The sequence below is a fragment of the Eucalyptus grandis genome, chromosome 8 (assembly GCF_016545825.1).
Source record: "Eucalyptus grandis isolate ANBG69807.140 chromosome 8, ASM1654582v1, whole genome shotgun sequence".
Taxonomy (NCBI): domain Eukaryota; kingdom Viridiplantae; phylum Streptophyta; class Magnoliopsida; order Myrtales; family Myrtaceae; genus Eucalyptus; species Eucalyptus grandis.
The window spans coordinates 21,890,597-21,910,513 of record NC_052619.1 but is presented as its reverse complement, the minus strand read 5'-3'; the positions used below and the strand labels follow the sequence as shown (position 1 = coordinate 21,910,513).

The window sequence follows — 19,917 nt, the reverse complement described above, 5'->3', positions numbered from 1 at the left end:
ACGTCAAAATGTTTTTGTCTAGTAACTGTTGGACTTTGTACCTTAGCACATTGCAACTATCTACATCATGCCCCCTTTCTCCCATGTGGTACTCTTGCAGGTCTTGGTCACATCAAACCCGGCGAACCTCGTGGGGTTGTCCCCCAGGTACTTCCTTTGCAACCATCCTCTTTCAAAAAAGCATAGGCAACAGCTTTGACAATGGTCGTGGGCAAAGTGGGGAAAATTCCTTTCGAAAGGGTCTCTTGCCTTTGTCATATGCTCATGATGAGCTCCCTTGAACGGCCATGAAGCTTGTGCGCGAGTCTTTGTGGGCGACTTAGGGTAAAATGATTCTGCACGAGCGCTCACCTCAACCGCAGCTTCCTTATCTTTTCTCGCCCGGAATTTCTTCGTGCCTCTGGTGGATATCCTCCCTTCGATGAGTGCCCACTCAACTCCTTCACCTACATCTACCAGTTTGCGGAAAGGTTTGGCATCCCGAAAATACTAATCCTTGGAAGTATTCGGGGGTAATGTCTTGAGGAATAGTTGCTTCATCTCCCTCTCATTCAAAGGCGGCTTCACCTGTGAGGCCATGGTTCTCCACCTTTCGCAAAAGCTTTAAATGACTCACTTCTTTTCTTTTCAACGCGGGTCAATTCTTCTCTCGTAGGGGCGAGGCTCGGTATTAAATCGTATTGCTGCAAGAACTCGTTGGTCAAATCTTCCCAACTAGTGAATTCTTCAATGTCAGCGCAATGAACCACGTCGGCAATGCCTTCAAGCTATCTTGAAACGTGTGTATGAGAAATGGCACGTTGTCGGCGTACGAGCCATTTTCCTCATGTAATATCGAGGTGGGTCTTGGGACATCCCGTTCCGTCATATTTTCTTGTGAACTCGGGCTCTTGGAAGTTCTCGGGAAGTTAGTCTTGGTGTATGGAGGATGTTCTATCGGCTCCTTTCGGCTCGTAACCTTGCAAGGCACACGGTCGCTCCTCCATCTTTGCCAAGCGTTTTCATTCTCTTCGCTTAGACGGGGTGTTGGGTTTTCCTTTGGAGGAGGATCCAGATTGACGATAATTGGCGTGATAGAAGGAGCCTCCCCAGCAATTTCTTTCCCAGGGGGATCAGCAACGTGCGTGCCTTCTGTTGACACTGGAGTGGATGTTCCCATGACAGCTACAGCAGGGGGCTCCTTAAGCTTCTGGCTTATTTCAAGCATCATTGTGGTGAGTTGGGCCAGCTGGTCCTCCATCTTGGCCAAGCGTATGTTGGTGTCCTCGTTCTCCATTCGACTTTTGCGTGCGTGCGGTGGGGATCTCGCTTGGCCATGTCGACGATCGGTAAAAGATAATCGATCGGCTAGTACCGAACAATTATAGATAAGCATGTAAGCATGGAGTAATGATTAGGCGGTCGGTCCATGACAAAGATCTAATCGCCCAAATTTGCTCGTTTCATTGAAAGCAATGTTGCTACATAACGGGAAAGAGACATGAGGGAGAACCCCAAACAACGAGGTTAATCATGACTCTTAACTCCCGATAACGCGACTCGAGACAAATTCTTTAACATTGTAACATAGGTGAGCATTGACCCATTACATATCGCACTTGACTCGATCTAACTAATGAGGACAGCTCTCGCTTGTGACTGCTCCTCTAACTCGAGTCAACTTCGAGGCACGTTCCTCGGCTTCTTCGAGCTTCCAGGCGCTTGATCTCGGCTCGATGGGTGGTCTTTAATGGCACGTCGAATCTTGAGCGTAGGCTCTTCGGGTTTTTATGCCTAAGGATGTATTCCATTGAGGCATAATAGGTCTTCTCTTGTCCTTCCAACTCCTCTTCTGGACCATATCGACTTCCTAGGGGATGGCACATATCCCACATGGACTTGACTAACGCAAGCGGGTCTTCGTGATCTTGGCATCCATCGGGAAGTCTATCCTGAGCGGGTCTTCTTGAATCGTCGATGGAAGTTGTTGAACTTCTTGAGGCCGCGAGCGACTCGGGTTGGGTAGTACTCCCGGTGACTCAGGTAATTCCCCAACAAAGGAACAGGTCCCGTAGGGCCCACACACGAACCGCGCTACCTCGAACTCGGGCCATTTGGCGTGCCATTGGAAATCTTCGAGGTCCGGGGTTGGTCATGAAAGCTAACCACTAATAATGATAATCGGGGCAAACACCTTCCTATCTTTAAACTTCGGGATAGGGTGGCTAGAGTCGAGATGTCGTTCTGCGTCATTAAACTACCAAACCCTTTAACGTGAGAGAAAAAACCAAATTTGCAAGAGTTCGGGAGGAGCATGGAAAATTTTGTTTTTGTTTTCTTTGCTTGAGTAAGGGAAAGAAAAGTTTCAGTCGGATGGCGTTAACAAAACCCTTTCCCATACATGTCTCTTAACTACCCATGCCACGGAAGGGTTAATAGCGTTCACAATGGGAATAACACAAACCCAAGAAGGCTAGCGGGAAGATCCTATTCTTTTGAAAAGATGGGGTATTTTGAAAAAAAGCTCATTTAGGAATGAAAACGGGCAAGTCTTGCGATTAGCTTTCAAAAACTTTCCTCACGTCATCCTCCTTAACTCTAAGGAAATCGAGATAAGGTCGATGCATGCTCGGTCCCCTGGTGGGCCAATTAACTTTCCAGCACCAAAGGCTTTCCCATGACAATACCGTATTCTTCCGAGTTTGGAGTGAGCTCGTGTCACGAATACGAATGTGCAAGTCTCGGGGCACCAGACATGCGCCAACGCTCGTACAACACCATAATGAGTTTCTATTTCTAAAGGGGAAGTAATCGTCCGACGTTGGATCGAACCCAATCATGGCCAGTCGAGTCTAGTCTATCCCACCATGTGCGAAGCTCGGCTTTCGGGGTAGCAATGATGTGAATCTCGGGCATCCCCATCATATACTACTCACGGTTACAATCAACCTAATTTGCCATGAACCAACCAAAAAGAAAGCGAATAAGTAAATTACGAAGGAGAGAATTTGAAAATCTTACCCTACTCATTGAGTAGCAAAGCCAATATGACATAGACATACGCATGGACGGTGGTTCAATTTCTACTCTAAATGGCTCAAAATGGAGCCATGGGATCACCGACCGAACGGCAAGGTTGCGGCTAGGTCGGGTTACCCGTGACTCTCGCCGTCAAAAGAACCGACCCGTGTGTCGCGTGCGGACCGGGGTGGGTACCTTCAACGTGAAGAAAGAAATTTCGGGGTTAAGGTGGGCGAATCGTACTACGCGGTTGTAGTCGAGTGGTATCCACCTTAACACCATCCTAGGTGATCCTATGCGGCCCAGTCCGGCGGCGGGTTGTGTGTGCTATGGTGTAGTGCAATGCGGGAGACTCATGCATGACAATTTAAAAAACAATTAGCACTTCAAACATGAATAAACCATTCACTCTTATACCCCTACAAAACAAACGTTAGAAATCACCACCCCCTTATAACTCCCATAAACAATTAACATTTGACATGTTATGGATGCACATACTATCTTTGCTGCTAAACAAAAATATTTTTGAACAAGATTAATTTTGGCCTAAGTCCTCAAAAGTTTAAAACCAATTCCCCAGCGGAGTCGCCAAGCTGTCGCGACCTACCCTCGGGGGGAGGGAACAGGTTTAGGGGTATTGCCCAAAGGACGGGCCTAAGGCCCAATGATCAGGCGCGAGCTCTCCCAAGCCCATACCCGCGTGACGTTGGGATATTTTCATGGATTTTGCACAAAGGAGTCACCACTAGCCTATTGGGGTTGGCTGAAACAAGTGAGGCATGGGAGGCGTGCCTCACTTCCCTACACAATCGAGAGAATCTAGGTTCGGGGACTTGATTACACTAATTAACCAATTAGTGCCCTTTCGGTACCAAATCTTGTTCATTTTAACAAAATGATTTTGGCAGGCGGTTTGAATTGATTTTATACCTATCCACTAACATGCGAGGTGATCATGTAGGTGCGCAATCATTAAAGTAATAATCGTAGCTAACAAGGTCCTAATTGCAATAAAATTAAACACGTGCAATTAAACATAATTAGATATGCAAATTAAACATGATATATAATTAATAAACGAGCAAATAAATGCCTAATTACACTAAAAATGCAATACATAACAATTTTCTAACCAAATCCTACACTTTTTTTAATTTTCAAATTTTTTTAATTTTTTAATATTTTTTTTTTAATTTTTAAAATTTTTTAAAATTTTTAAATTTTTTAAATTTTTTTATTTTTAAAGGGTCGAATTTTTAATGTTTTCCGAATTTTTTGAATTTTCGGAAAGTTTTTTGAATTTTTATTATTTTTCGAATTCTTTTTATTTTTAATTTTTGAAAATTTTGAATTCTTGAAATTTTAATATATTTTTAATATTTAATTATTATATTCGGATAATGGGTTCGGAGCGGGTAGATCCGATCCGCCATTGAGCCCGACCTAAATCCAGATTCGCCCTTTTAGATTTTTTTTTAAAAAAATTCAAATATTAAAAAAACTGAAAAAAATAAAAGAAAAATCCTTTCAGTCGCACACTCCCTCCTGCGATTCCTCCTTCCCAAGACCAACTTTTCCTTTCTTTTTAATATTTTGTTTTACTTTTACTTTTCCATGCTTTTCTTTTTCTTTTTCTTTTTTTTTTTTATGTTTTTTTTTCTTTTGGGTCTTCTTCTCCTTCGTGCTTGTCCCCTGCACGCCCGCAACCCTCCCGAAGAATGCCTTCTCCTTCCTCACGACATTCCTCACCAAAATTTGTTTCTTTACCAAAACTAATTGAACAACAACAATAACCAAAGCACTTAGCATCCTTTCTAGCACCAAAACCAACCCAACCGTCGCAAATCAACGCCGGCCATCTAACTCCGAGAGTTGATACACCATTTTCGGATGCAAACACCCCAAGCTCTAACCACATGATTACTTCACGAAAATCGCATGAAATTGCGATGAAAACATAAGAGACAGACATGGTCCAACGTATATATAAACAAGCGCAAATTAGACCGGGTTTGAACGCAAGTTTTTCTCGATTCTCTTTGGGATATTCTGTCAAGCGTTGGGCGTGCAGCAACTAAAAAATAAACATACGGGCTCACTCGAGGCTCGAATCCAGTAAAATCGACACAATATGCACAAGCAACACTCAAAATCCGCTAAAGGGACATACATCACACTCGAACAGGTGTAGAACACAGCAAATATTTTCAGCCACAACGTACTCATGAGACTCAAGTCTCTTTCAAGCATTTCATCAACCGGTTAGCATACACAACAGAAAAGAAGGATCTTCGAGGCGGTATAAACTCAAGCACAAGTACGGACGTCTATCAACATACACTAGGACATCTATGAGCTTTCATGGAGGATCGGTGAAGCCAAAAGCTCGCGTGAACAGGTCGGCCGCGAGCTCCGGCCCGAGACCTCGAAGTGAAACGGGAAGCCTACACGGTTGGATGGCGAGCAAAGGCGTACTTCGAGCGACGGCAAAACGCTCTCTCCCCGGGTCCTCTATCCCTCTCTCAAGCTCACTCTTTGGTGCTCTTTGTTCTCTCTCCACCCAAAAAAAAAAGTCGAGAACCCTCTCCTCCCTTCAAGTTCTCTCGCCAAAGGCCGTCTCCAATCTCTCTCGGCCAATCCCCCTCTGCGTTGCTTCTCATCTTTTCTTTTAAAACCTCCGTTGGTTCCTTTTTCTTTGCCTCTGTCCGAAATGCCTTTCGCTAGCCCACGAAGCCAGCTCTCTTTCTTTTCCATCTTCAGCTCTAATCTTTCTCGGTCAGTCCAGCCTCCTTGCCTCTATGTATGCACACGGCCGAGTCTTCTCCTCGGGGACCGAGTTGATCTATTTTCAGCTACAACGACTGCAGGTTTTCTTGGGCTTCGTCAACTGCGGGAGCTGCCACGTTGCAGCCAAGCGTTCATTGCTTCCATTTTTCTGAAATCGCTAGTTATCGATCCCCTCTGCAGATCCTTCTTGACTTCCTCATTGCAGTGCCTGCAGGTCTACGAAGAAGACGGGAGGAGGGAGAAGGATGGGGCGTGGGGCCAGCCGACGGGGGAAAGGTGGCTGGGCCGCGGGGGAAGAAATATATAAAAAGAGAAGTGGGCGGGTCGGGCCAAGGCCGGATCCAGTCGACCCGATCGATTTTTTTTCTTTTCCAATTTTCTTGATTTTTTTATTGACTTTTTGAATGACGGATTTTTTTTTTTTTTTTTTTGTAAAAATAGGTGTCAACTTATATGTAAAAAAGCTTTCTGATTAAAGCTGAACACACTAATTGGGTTTAGTTCTTCCTCATCTTGTTCCCCGAATTTCACGTGTCCAGGCAAGATCCGGGATGCGAGTAATGCATCGGTTGCTATAGACTCATATAATCGTTACAAGGTGAGTCCAATTCCGTATTTTTTTCAACCATAGACAACAACATAATTCTTTGTAGAACCTGTGACAAATCAGTCATCTGTATACGATAAATTTATCATCATGTACAGGAAGATGTAGGAACCTTGAAGAAACTCGGGGTAAACACATACAGATTCTCCATCTCCTGAGCAGAATTCTTCCTCGTAAGTACCGTACCGGTAGCATTTGCTCTTCCAACCGTCTGTTTATTACATGTGAAGATGTGAAGTATTAGCCAACGAAGAGATTCTAATGCTGATCTGCTTGCCACTCTAAATTCCAATGCAGAAGGATCAGTCAATGGTGGAATAAACCAACAGGGTATTCATTATTACAACAATTTGATAAATGAATTGGTAGCATCCGGTAAGCCAATGACAATGACACCGAGAGATACTGTTGTATTGTGAAGAAGCTTTTGTCCTAATCTTACTCTGTGATTACTTGCAGGCATCAAACCTTTTGTCACACTGATGCACAATGACTGCCCTCAAGCCTTGCAGGACAAGTATGGCGGATTCTTAAGCCGTAATATACTGTAAGCACGAGGTACTCTGTAAATTAAATGATTTGAGTATTAGTTCTTGACAATGAAGCACAAGTTTGGGTTTGGTGTTTCCCTGGATATGCAGGAATGATTTTAGGGACTATTGCGAGATTGCTTCAAGACATATGGAGATAGGGTAAAGAACTGGATTACCACAAATGAGCCACTAGCTACAGCTCTATTTGGGTATGACCTTGGATTAGCTGCACCGGGTCAGGTACAAATTTTTCTGCCAGTAACTCTTCTACAGAGCCTTACATCGTAGCCCACACTCATTTGCTTGCACATGCAACTGCTGTTAAGCTCTACAGAGAAAAATTTAAGGTGAGGTGATGCACGATTTTAGTTCCTGTATGCATGCCATTAAGCACACTTCAAATTAATGCTGGCTTTTTGCCTTCATTCTGTCCGATCAACACTCTGCACAAATATCAGACTTGTGTGCTTCGTTCTCTCAGAAAGGTATTTACCCGACGATTTATATACTACTGTAGGCTGACCAAAAAAGGAGAAATTGGAATTAGCCTCGTGGGAAAAAATTATATTCCATACTCGGATAGTTCAGATGACAAAGCTGCAGCAGAGAGAGCTATGGACTTCGCTGTGGGTTGGTGAGTGAATCTTCCATCTGCATACATGGACGTGATCAGATTTATATACCTTCTTTTATGTAGCTACAACACACATGAGCTTTCAGATGCCTAATCACAATAGTTGCACCTCCATAAGTTCATATCCTTGGTTCTAAGACAGTTTAAATTACCTGTCTATTCATGGTTTTCCACATTAGCCTTGCTAAAGTCGAGTACCAAAATCATCTTATGGCATTTAAATGACATTTCAGAGATGTTAACTCCTCTCATCTGGGGAACTAATTTGACGCTCGCCTCTGCCGATAGTAGAGTCGACCCTGTTAGTCTTAGTCAAGACAATTATTGATGCCGCCACTCAGGGATTACTCAATAGAGGATGGGCTGTGTATCAATTTTTCCACCCGTGTTAGGGAGAATGGAGAGGTCCTTACTCTTGCCTGATGAATTGCCTTTGCAAATTGAATCAATGCAGGGTTAGCACTACTTCTGATCTTGCTAGCAAGGGGATTCATTATTTTCATTTCTGTCAATTCCTTTTGAAAAAGGAGGAATGCGAGAAGGATTACTTGCCAACATTTTTTCTACTTCTTTTAGTCCTATTCTGGGCGTCCACGTCGACCGTAGAACTTAAATATATACGTTGAACACTCAGCGGCCTTTCAGGAAATAGATGCCACATAAATTTCGCGCTAGTTCATTCTCCATGCGATAGTTCATTTTTGGAGAAGCTCAACAAGAAGTCATTATTTCTTGATAGGTTCCTTGATCCGTTGGTGAATGGAGATTATCCAAGCATAATGAGAAGCTTGGTGAAAGACAGATTACCCACTTTCACTGCAGAGGAGAAGGAGATGATGAAGGGGTCTCTCGACTTCATTGGTATCAACTACTATTCAACACAGTATGCTCGAAACATCCCGGAAAATGAACGTGAAGGGGCAATTAGCTACTCTACCGACTCGTTAGTGAATGAAACTGGTAATGACGAGCCATATCTTTACCATTCTAAGATCATGAAAGATGTATTAAGATGATTAGGAATGATAATCGATCATTTTCTAACCCACTCCTCTAAATTTCAGCATCGAGGGACGGCGTATTAATCGGTCCAAAGGTAGTAATGCTTTTACAACCTCATTGCAGCACGACAGTCGAACCTTATTACCACAATAACGGATCTTTGTTTTCAGGCTGAAGGGATTGAGTGGATATATAGGTATCCAGATGGTCTGGTGCAAATTTTGGGCCATGTAAAAAAAGAAGTACCAAAACCCAAAGATTTACATTACTGAGAATGGTAGGAGTCGCATTTCTAATGATATATCATCCAGATTATCATCGTACATATCTGGACCTCCCATATAAAAAGTAACATATTTTACTCAGGAAATATGTTTTATCACAGGTGTCACTGAAGGAAATGTAGAGGGCCGTCCGCTGCCCAAAGCGCTGAACGATCCTCACAGGATTGATTGCTTGAAGCAGCATCTCGCACGTGTCCTTCAATCGATGAAGTAAGTCCTCAATTCCATGACATTTGCAATCCTCACTACTTTGGTTATCTGCCACTGCAATGCAAGCATCTTGTTAACCGCATGTCTAATTTGCCGCATGTGTCAAAAGAGGATGATATGCATGTTTCTTTGCATTCACACCAAGTTATCGCTAATTCGTGATTGCATGTGTGTGGCAAGTCATGGCTTGATCCAGTTTTACTAGGACGACCGGTTTAAACTCTTAATGTTAGCTCTGCCCCGAGGCCAACACCCGGTAACAACTTCTGAAGCTGATCAATTTGGGCAATGCAGGAACGGAGTGAATGTGCAAGGATACATGCACTGGTCACTCGCTGACAACTGGGAATGGGCCTCGGGCTTCAAACCGAGGTTCGGGCTTTACTACACTGACTATAAGGACAACCTCAAACGCATTGCTAAAGACTCTGCCAATTGGTACAAGGCTTTTCTGCAAGGTGGCCAATAACCAATCCTAGCAGGCTGCTCTCAACTGTTGCACGGTAGTCTGAAGATTTATCTTGTTATCATATAGAGAGACGTGCTATTGTTTCTCAGAGTGATACCGAGAGGAGGAACCCGCATGGGGAACAACTTGTGATAATCCTCTCTTGGTCCTGCTCATTCCAATTAATGATAAAGAGGACTGTCCAACATAAATATGGATAGGAAAACTCTTTTGACCTAATTGGGATGGGAGCCATAAGCCTTTAGATTTCCCCGCCGTAATAGCGTTGAACCTCACAAGTTGCATTTGACATGTGATTGACACTTTCATCCTCTTCTAAATTAGAATCTTGATTAGGAAAGTCACGACGAAAATGAAGTTAGGGTACGTTTGTTTAACTTTTAATGAAGGCTTTTCAGAAATGTAAATGCCTTTAGTTGAGGGGGATTTGGTGAAATGCAAAGATTGTTTTGTAACTGTAATTAAAAAGTGTCTTGCAAAGCAACTTTGGGAAAATACCGTTTGGTAAACATATTTTCGAAGAGTCCTTAGTGTGATTAATTTACCTTTTTTTATTTTAATTTGTTTAAAATTGAAAAAGATGATGATCGTAACTTTAATATTCTCGCGTTGACATAATGTAAAAGAAACATATTTACAAATTAGCGAGAATATTCCATATTTTTTTAAATAAATCAAAGGCTCACTCAATTTGTGAGCATAGCAAGAAATAGACATGGTTGGACACTTCTTGACAATCCATAGGGAAATCTTAATCAAGTGATGATACAAAAAAATATATTTTAACAAGAAGTTTGAGTAGAATCGATCAAGACAAGTATGATTGAAGATTGCAGATGTAATTCTACTAGAAGCTTGGTGGGTAGTTTACATAAAATTGTAGTTGAACACCCATAATCACTTGTTGGATCACCAACTTTTCACAGACCAAAAGTAGATCAACAAAAGTGAAGAACAAGTTTCCACATATACCTAGTCTGACATAAATATTTTGGTTACTATTCCATGATACAAGGGTACAAGCAAGCAAATTCCAATGGTTCTTGATCAGGATCCAATAGTATCGATCCTTTTCGTTCAGTGTCAGCTTGCCTCCATTCCAAGATCATCTCTAGCATCTATATGATAACCTTAGTGTTCATCAACCTCTCTGTACTTATCAAGTTCAACCATTTTGTCTTCCCCCACCCAATATCAGCATCATACCATTGAAGCTTGCAGAGCACTTGTAAAGTTCCCTCTATCACTCTGACATGTCACGAAATTCGACCCGTTTCGATAAAGTGAAATGGGCGTTTCGTCGACGTGCCATGGCTCTTTTCTCAAAAGACGATCATTCATTGAGTTAAGCTAACCTATTTGGTGGCCCAGTTAAGGGATGTATCATTTTGTAAAATCCCCAAAAGTTACCTGGTGGTTGGATTGAGCTAAAATCACGTCGATTGGTTTTAACCACGAAATGAATTCGATTTCGGGAATCGAATTTAGCGCGTCATAATTCTTATTTTAAGGATCTTGTCTTCATCGCTCGTCAATTTATTGTGGGTCTGAAATTTCAATAAAGAAATTATCGGAAGAAAAATTGAAGCCCAAAAAAGAAAATAGAAAAGGAAAAGGAAAAAGAAAAGGAAAATTGAAATAAGTGAATATGTATTTTCTTTTTCCTCTCTCTCCCTCTCTTTTCTTTTCTTTCTTTTTTCTTTCTTTTCTCTCTCTCCTCTCCCCTTTTCCTTCCCCCCATCCGTGCGGACAGCTTTCCCCTTTTTCCCCTCCACCGACTTCTCTCTCCTCTCTCCTCATTTTGACCGGTCAATCCTCATCCTCTCCTCTCTCTCTCTCTCTCTCTCTCTCTTTCTTCTTCCTTCTTCCGCACGCTAGTAAGCAAAAACCAGAAAGCAAAAGCTCGAGCGGAAGCCGCGAGCGCACGAAGACAGCAGCCGCCCGTCTTGCCGCTGCACCGCCGCACCGCACCGCACGCCCACGCCGCGCCCGCCGCTCGCCGTCGTCCCGCCGTCCGCCGCTGCCGCTCCTCCCTCCGCGCGAATCAGCCCTGTTTCGCCCCTGTTCCGCACCGACCAGCCACCGTCCGGCCACCTCCGGCCACCGCCTAGCCCCGCCGGACCTCCCCCGCAACCCCCTCGCCCTCCGCCGGCTTCCCCTCGCCGCCCTAGCCGCCGGAGCAGCCCAGATCGGCTCCGTCCAGCAGACCCACGGAGTGGGTTTCAGCATCTTTGGGCCCGCTTTTGGGCCGTTTCCCGGTCCCGAACCCGAGCCGTGCTTTGGGAACAATCGTTCCTCGCGTCGCCGCCGTCGGATTGGTCCGATTTGCGCGCGATTTGGTGAGTAATCTCACTAATCCTGGATTAGTTGGCTAATTATGCTTAAGATTGGTTTAGTTTTAATTAATTATGTTTAGGTTGTTAGATTTAAATAAATTAGCAATTATTAGTCAATTGTGATGTGATTTAGATAAATTGATTGAGCAATTAACAAGTAGGCCTTGGTCTACTAATTATTGGAAGTGCCTCGAGATTTTCCCCGACCCTTAGTGGGCTCCAATTAGACTTTTCGGGCCTAAGTAGATTTTTAATATTTAAATATTAACTTTTGGAATTAAATTAAATAATTATTTATTTTCCGAAAATTCAACTGAGATGGCTAGGGATCGGAATATTGTGCGATACCGTGGTGAAGTCCGTTTATGTAATCGGGCTTTTTATTTTGAGCTAAATTGAATTTTTAATAATAATTATTTAATTTTCGAAATTAATAAATAAAGTAATTATTTTTCGGAAATTAAGATTTTGATGGCCGACGACCGAAATCTCGTGCCGATCGTTGTGGCGCAATCCGTTTATTTATTTGAGCTCCACGTTGTATAGAATTGAATAAATTGTGATATTTTAGGGATTTACCTAATTTGATTGGAATTGATTGAGATTGAATTGGCCAAGTGTGTTATTTTAGCATTTATAATGCTTTGTTGAGTTGATTTAATTAATTGATTGAGAAATCGTTGGGTATTGGTTATCACCCGAAAGGAAGCACGTGGGCTCGGTGAATTGGAATATCACCTGGAAAATGCACGTGAGTTTAGTGGTTGATTATATTGAATTGTTTACGTTGGCTCTGTGATCGTATCACCTTGGCGAAAAAACGCCCGAGAGCATATTGAATTGTTTACGTTGGCTCGTGATCGGTGTATCACCTTGGCGAAAAAGACGCCCGAGAGCATATTGAATTGTTTATGTTGGCTCTGTGATCAGTGTATCACCTTGGCGAAAAAGACGCCCGAAAGCATTGATGGAGCTCTGTGACTAAGTGCAGGCATCTATAAGGGCACGTGGCTCGGTGACTTGATGTATCACCTTAGCGAAGAGGTCGCCTTAGAGAATGCACGTGGGCCCAAGGTTCGAGGCACGTGACTCGGAGACTTGGAAGGTCGTCCTGGAGAATACACGTGGCCTAGCTTTTAAATATCCCGGCGGGGATTGATTTGTATGACATGTAATCGGTTCGATTTGTTTGAAGTGAATGGGTGTTCATTGTGAATTATGCGCTTGCGGGTGGGATCGAGAGGCCAAGGTAAGTCCTGCGTCTGTGCGTGTTTAGGCAGCCTTTAGTATATTGGTTTACTAATCGGGCTTAGTGGGGTAGAACTCGGCGAGACGTAGTCTCATCCCGGTTGGGGAAAACCATTTCGGGACCCGAAGAGGCATGTGGAGGAGGAATCCAGAAGGAGAACTCGGAGGTGAGATCGAGAGAAGGATTTTGGAAGAAGAAGATAGTCGAGAGGGCCTTGAGTACGGTCTGATGGATTGAGATCCTATCTTCTTTTGAGATCTCCTTTTGATGTGAATAGTTATGAAGTGATTTATGGTTTGTATAATAGTTTGGTTATAAATTTCAATATGAAAAATATGGCCCATCTTTTCTATCCCATCTTTTCTATCCCATCGTTTTATTGTTCGGGGATTTTAGCTGGTTTCCGCAAGTGCTTAAAAATGAAAGGGTCGGCGATACATTGTGCAGGATATCGCATTATAAAATCGACCAAATGAAGGATGTGCACGTGCCCGAGGATCGGGGCGTGACATCCGATTTAAGTGGTATCAGAGCGAAGTTGAAGTGGAGTGATAAGGAGCGTTGACCATGGAATAGTTAGTAGGAAATGCCTTTAAATTCATCTTGGTGCATGTACGTGTTAGGCGAGTGCTAAAATTGTTTGTTGTTTGGATCGCTTTCTGTTTCTAATTCGGTGTGGAATTAGAAACAGTGTTAGTTGAGTAAGTCTACACCATGAGCGATCGGGGAGCCGAGAACTCTTGCAAAGAGGACCGGTAGGGCCGTTATTAGGGGTAGAGCTCCAACTCGTGTTGGAACTCGAGGCGGGACGTGGTCGGCGCCGGCAAAGGGCTAGCGCGAGTGGAGTGAATCCACCTGTCAGCCAGATGTCGGGTAGCAACCCCTAATGATCCCAGTGGATGGGATCTTGCGTCGGGAAGCGATGGGTACAGAATGGATCGGCAAAGCCGGCAATAGTTGAAGTCGCCGCTCGGAGCCGCCGCTAATGCCGTGCTGCCGCGCATTGCTCGCTCCGCTCCGCCACCGCACTCTGCAGTTGCACCTACCATAGTCCCTCCCGCAATGAATGTTGAAGGTCGGCTAGGAATAGTGGTTGCGAGAGAGATCGATAAGTAAGTTAGTGGGGCACTTTCGAAGGCTAGATCCACCAAGGTTTAGGTGTTGGAGACCACGAGGTCGCATCACGAGTGGGTACAAGATATGGAGAAAGCATTGCAGGTCTTCATGTGTAATGAAGAAGAAAGGTGATACTAGCGTATCAACTTCAAGATAATGCTAACATTTGGTGGAAAGCCACCAAGGATCTCGTATTCCGGAAGAAGTACCAAGGGTGTGGAACACCTTCCTCGAGCTTTTAGTGATCGGTATTTTCGAGTCCGCCCGAGAGTTGAAGATGGAGGAGTTCCAACGCTTCGCCAAGGATCGATGATTTGTCGATCGGTATGGGGTTAAGTTATTTGAACTATCTCAATATGCCCCAAGATTAATTGAGGACCCCAAGGAGAAAGCTCGGAGATTTAGGAATGGTCTTCGTACAGAACTGAAACAACCTCTATTACCATTGGATTTGGTAGATTATCGTGAAGTCTACCGTCGGGCTCGAGATGATAGAGAGAGGTATATGAGCAACGGCCTCATCTCGGATCGAGGTTTAGCTCTCATAGAGACAACATCCGCCAAGGAAAGAGGCCGTGTTTGAAATAGATTCCAAAGCCGCCCAAAGCAAGAAGAGTGGACTCAATAGGCCAGGACCTATTAGGAATAATGATGCGTGTCGCTTGTGCGGAAGAAAACATGGTACGGCACCATGTCCGGCTAGGACAGTGCATGTTTGAATGTGGCCAACAAGGCCACATAGCAAGATTTTGTCCAAAGAAGCAAAAAGACATGCCCTCGTTGCCGTCGCCACCGATAGAGAGATAGGAGGGTATGTCCCTCGGAATGCTTGCAAGGAGGACAGCGAGACCTCCGGCTCGAGAGTCTGTGTACGCGATTACCCAAGGTCGAGCCGAAGGCTGCGCGTGGCGTGATTACAGTACGGTCTCGCTCAATGACCAACCCGCATATGCTTTGTTTGATTCGGGAGCAACCCATTCCTTCATTGCCGAGCAATATGTTAGGATGCTAGGATTGAATCTGTATTGTTAGAATCGGCAATTTGCATATCTACACCCTTGAAAGATAAAGTTATTCTTTTGCTTTGGGATGTTCGGGGTGCAAGTTAGAGATTGGTGAGCGAGTGGGGAAAATTGACTTGTTAGTCCTAGCCATGTATGATTTTGATTTGATAAGTGGCATGGGTGACTCACCAATCAACGAGCTAAAATGGACTCTTGCTATTGCAAGGCGATTCGATTCGACCCGTTAGAGGGTAAGAGCTTGAGTTTGTCGGGAATCGAGGAGGACCTTCGATTTCCTTAATCTAAATCGCCGGAAGCAACTCGTTTGTTAGACGAGGGTTGCCGAGGGTACTTAGCGTTTGTCGTGGATACGACGGAGTTGAAGAGTTGAAAATGGAAGATATTGCAGTGGTACAGGAGTTTCCAGATGTCTTTCCAAAAGAATTGCCAAGATTACCGCTAGAAAGAGAGATTGAATTTGTAATTGAGCTAGCACTAGGGACAGAACCGATCTCAAAGGCACCTTACCGAATGGCGTTATCTGAGTTGAAAGAACTGAAGGTGCAAATGCAAGAGTTACTGGATAAGGGATTTATTCGTCCTAGTGCATCACCTTAGGGAGCACCAGTTCTATTTGTTAAGAAGAAAGATGGTTCGTTGCGTTTGTGCATCGACTATCGGCTGGCTCAATCGGTAACGATCAAGAACAAGTATCCATTGCCGGGATAGATGACTTGTTTGATCAACTGCAAGGGGCGTCAATATTCTCGAAGATCGATTTGAGGACGGATATCATCGGCTAAGGATTCGGAAGGAGGATATTCCTAAGTCGGCATTTACCGTGCCGGTATGGTCATTACGAGTTTACGGTGATGCGTTCGGATTGAGAATGCTCCAGTTGCATTTATGGATTTGATGAACGAGTGTTCAAGGAATATCTGGATCAATTTGTGATTGTGTTCATTGATCATATCTTAGTCTATTCGAGAAGTAATGAAGAGCATGAGAATCATCGAGATTAGTGCTTGGACCTTAAGAGCTCATGTTTGTATGCTAAGTATAGCAAATGCGAGTTTTGGTTGACTCGTGTTGCGTTCTTAGGTAATGTGATTTCCGGAGAAGGAATCTCCGTCGACCCGAGCAAGATAGAAGCCGTGATCAAGTGGCTGAGACCGACATCGATGTGAGAGATCGAAGTTTTACGGGGTTAGCGGAGTTATTACAGACGGTTTGTGGAAGGGTTCTCATCGATAGCGTCGCCTCTGACAAAGCTCCTGAAGAAAGAAGAGAAATATGTATGGTCAGACAAGTGCGAGCGTAGTTTCCAAGAGTTGAAGGAAAAGCTGACTACCGCACCTGTGTTGACGATTCCATCTGGTCCCAGAGGATTCGAGATCTATAGTGATGTGTCATTCAGGGGATTGGGTTGTCTTGCGATGCAACATGGCGAGTTGTTGCATACGTTTCCAGTGATTGAGACCTCATGAATTGAATTACCCAACGCATGACTTAGAACTCGCAGCCATCATATTTGCGTTGAAGATTTGGAGGCACTACTTGTGTGGAGAAAAGTTTGGATCTTCACGGACCATCGAGTCTCAAGTATTTGTTCTCTCGAAGGAGTTGAACATGAGACAGCGTCGATGGATGGAATTGTTGAAGGATTATGAGCTGTGATATTTTATATCACCGGGGAAAGGCAAATAAGGTTCCGATGCATTGAGTAGGAAGTCTTCAATAGCGCAAATCTTGGTTAAGGAGTGGAACTTAATTGAGAGAGCTCGAGATTCGGAATTCAAATTCGAGGTAGGCCACCTCTCGAGTTTTATGGCCATCCTCAGAATTGAACCGGATGTCCAAGTCAGAATCAAAGAACTTCAACCGACAGATCCAGACGTACAGAAAATTCTTCAAGAGGATACTGACAAAAGAAAAGCTGATTTTCAAGTTTCTGATGATGGGACTCTAAGGTTCCAAGGACGTTTGGTGGTACCTGACGATGTTGAGCTTAGAGAAGAAATTTTATCTGAAGCACATCGTAGCAATTACAGCGTTCATCCTGGAAGCACTAAGATGTATCAGAATTTACGTCAACACTACTGGTGGTCAGGTATGAAGGCGGACATCGCCAAGCATGTGGCCAAGTGTTTGACTTGTCGCAAGTAAAAGCTCGGCATTGCAAGCGGGAGGATTTCGCAGCCTCTCGCGATCCCCAGTGGAAATGGGAGCATATCACGATGGACTTCGTGGCGGACTACCAAGGAGTCAAAGGGAAATGATTCGATTTGGGTAGTAGTCGGCTGTGCCGACAAAGTCGGCTCACTTCATTGCGGTTCGAAAGGACCGAGTCTAGATAGACACGTTGCACTGTATGTGCGTCGGGTGGTTCGTATGCATGGAGTGCCGATTCGATAACATCCGATAGAGATCCAAGATTTCTTTTTGCTTTTTGGAAGAGCTTGCGAGTGCTTTAGGTACAAAGCTTCGATGCAAGTACGCGCGTATCATCCTCGGACGGATGGCCGGTCCGAAAGGACAATTCAGACTCTTGAAGACATGCTGAGAGCGTGTGTAATAGACTTCAAAGGAAGTTGAGAGGATCGGCTTCATTTGGTGGAATTCGCCTACAACAATAGTTATCAGCAGAGCATTAAGATGGCTCCATTTGAAACGTTGTATGCGAGCATTTAACTCTAGTGTGTTGGGATGAAGTCGGAGAAAGGAAGATAACGGGCCCGAGTTGGTTGTGCCAATCGGTAGATGCCGTGGCGTGATCGAGAGGCAGTTGAAGACGGCGCGAGAGCGGGCGAGAAAAGTTATGCGAGATAAGCGTCGAAGGTCTTTGGAATTCCAAGTTGGTGATCACGTTTTTTAAAGTGTCACCAATGAGGGGAACTTCGCTTTGGTAAGAAAGGCAAGCGAGTCCGAGGTACGTAGGTCCGTTTGAGATTCTTGAAAGAATCGGAAACCTAGCGTATCGTCTTGCGTTGCCGCCAAGATTGACGCAAGTGCATGACGTCTTTCACATGTCGATGTTAAGAAGTACGAGTCGACTCGATCCACGTGCTCAATTTCGAGGTGGACGTGGATGACCGTGTGTCATACGTTGAAAGCCCGGTCAGTTGTCGATAGTAAAGAGCAAGTTACGCGTACAAAGACCATCCCGTTGGTCAAAGTGGTGCAGCAACACCACGGCCTTTGAAGGAGCGACTTGGGAGGCGAAGAATCGATGAGGCAGGTTGTACCCCCGCCTTTTGAACAAAGGGTAATGGTTTAAATTTCAAGGGACGAAATTTTTATAAGAGGAAGAGTTGTGACATCCACGAAATTCGACCCGTTTCGATAAAGTGAAATGGGCATTTCGTCGACGTACCTATTAGGTGAAGCCGTTAAGGGATGTATGTTTGTAAAATCCCTAAAAGCTACCTAATTGGTTGGATTGAGCTAAAATCACGTCGATTGGTTTTAACCACGAAATTGAACTCGATTTCGGGAATCGAATTTTAAGCGCGTCATAATTCTTATTTTAAGGATCCTGTCTCATCGCTCGTCAATTTATTGACGGGTTAAAAAAATTTCAATAAAGAAATTATCGGAAGAAAAATTGAAACCCAAAAAAGAAAATAGAAAGGAAAGGAAAAGAAAATGAAAATTGAAATAAGTGAATATGTATTTTCTTTTCCTCTCTCTCCCTCTCTTTTCTTTTCTTTCTTTTTTCTTTCTTTCTCTCTCTCCTCTCCCCTTTTCCTTCCCCCATCCGTGCGGACAACTTTCCCCCTTTTCCCCCACCGACTTCTCTCTCTCCTCTCTCCTCATTTTGACCGGTCAATCCTCATCCTCTCCTCTCTCTCTCTCTCTCTCTCTCTCTCTCTCTTTCTTTCTTCTTCTTCCGCACGCTCGAGCAAGCAAAAACCAGAAAGCAAAAAGCTCGAGCGGAAGCCGCGAGCGCACGAAGACAGCGGCAGCCGCCCGTCTTGCCGCGCACCCGCACCGCACCGCACGCCCACGCCGCGCCCGCTCGCCGTCGTCCGCCCCGCCGCCGCCGCTCCTCCCTCCACGCGAATCGCCCTGTTTCGCCCCATTCCGCACCGACCAGCCACCGTCCCGGCCACCTCCGCCACCGCCTAGCCGCCATGGGACCTCCCCGCACCCCCTCGCCCTCCGCCGCTTCCCTCGCCGCCTAGCCGCCGGAGCAGCCCGGATCGGCTCCGTCCGGCGGACCCACGGAGTGGGGTTTCCAGCATCTTCGGGCCCGCTTTTGGGCCGTTTCCCGGCCCCGAACCCGAGCCGTGCTTTGGGAACAATCGTTCCTCGCGTCGCCGCCGTCGGATTGGTCCGATTTGCGCGCGATTTGGTGAGTAATCTCACTAATCCTGGATTAGTTGGCTAATTATGCTTAAGGTTGGTTTAGTTTTAATTAATTATGTTTAGGTTGTTAGATTTAAATAAATTAGCAATTATTAGTCAATTGTGATGTGATTTAGATAAATTGATTGAGCAATTAACAAGTAGACGCGGTCTACTAATTATTGGAAGTGCCTCGAGATTTTTCCCGACCCTTAGTGGGCTCCAATTAGGCTTTTCGGGCCTAAGTGGATTTTTTTAATATTTAAATATTAACTTTCGGAATTAAATTAAATAATTATTTATTTTCCGAAAATTCAACTGAGATGGCAGGGATCG

The 19,917-nt window shown here is 44.5% G+C and overlaps 1 pseudogene; it reads left to right on the top strand.

Moving 5' to 3' along the window:
• The first annotated feature begins 1,956 nt into the window (after positions 1-1,956).
• Positions 1,957-9,529, top strand: LOC120287062 (annotated as a pseudogene).
• The last annotated feature ends 10,388 nt before the right edge of the window (positions 9,530-19,917 follow it).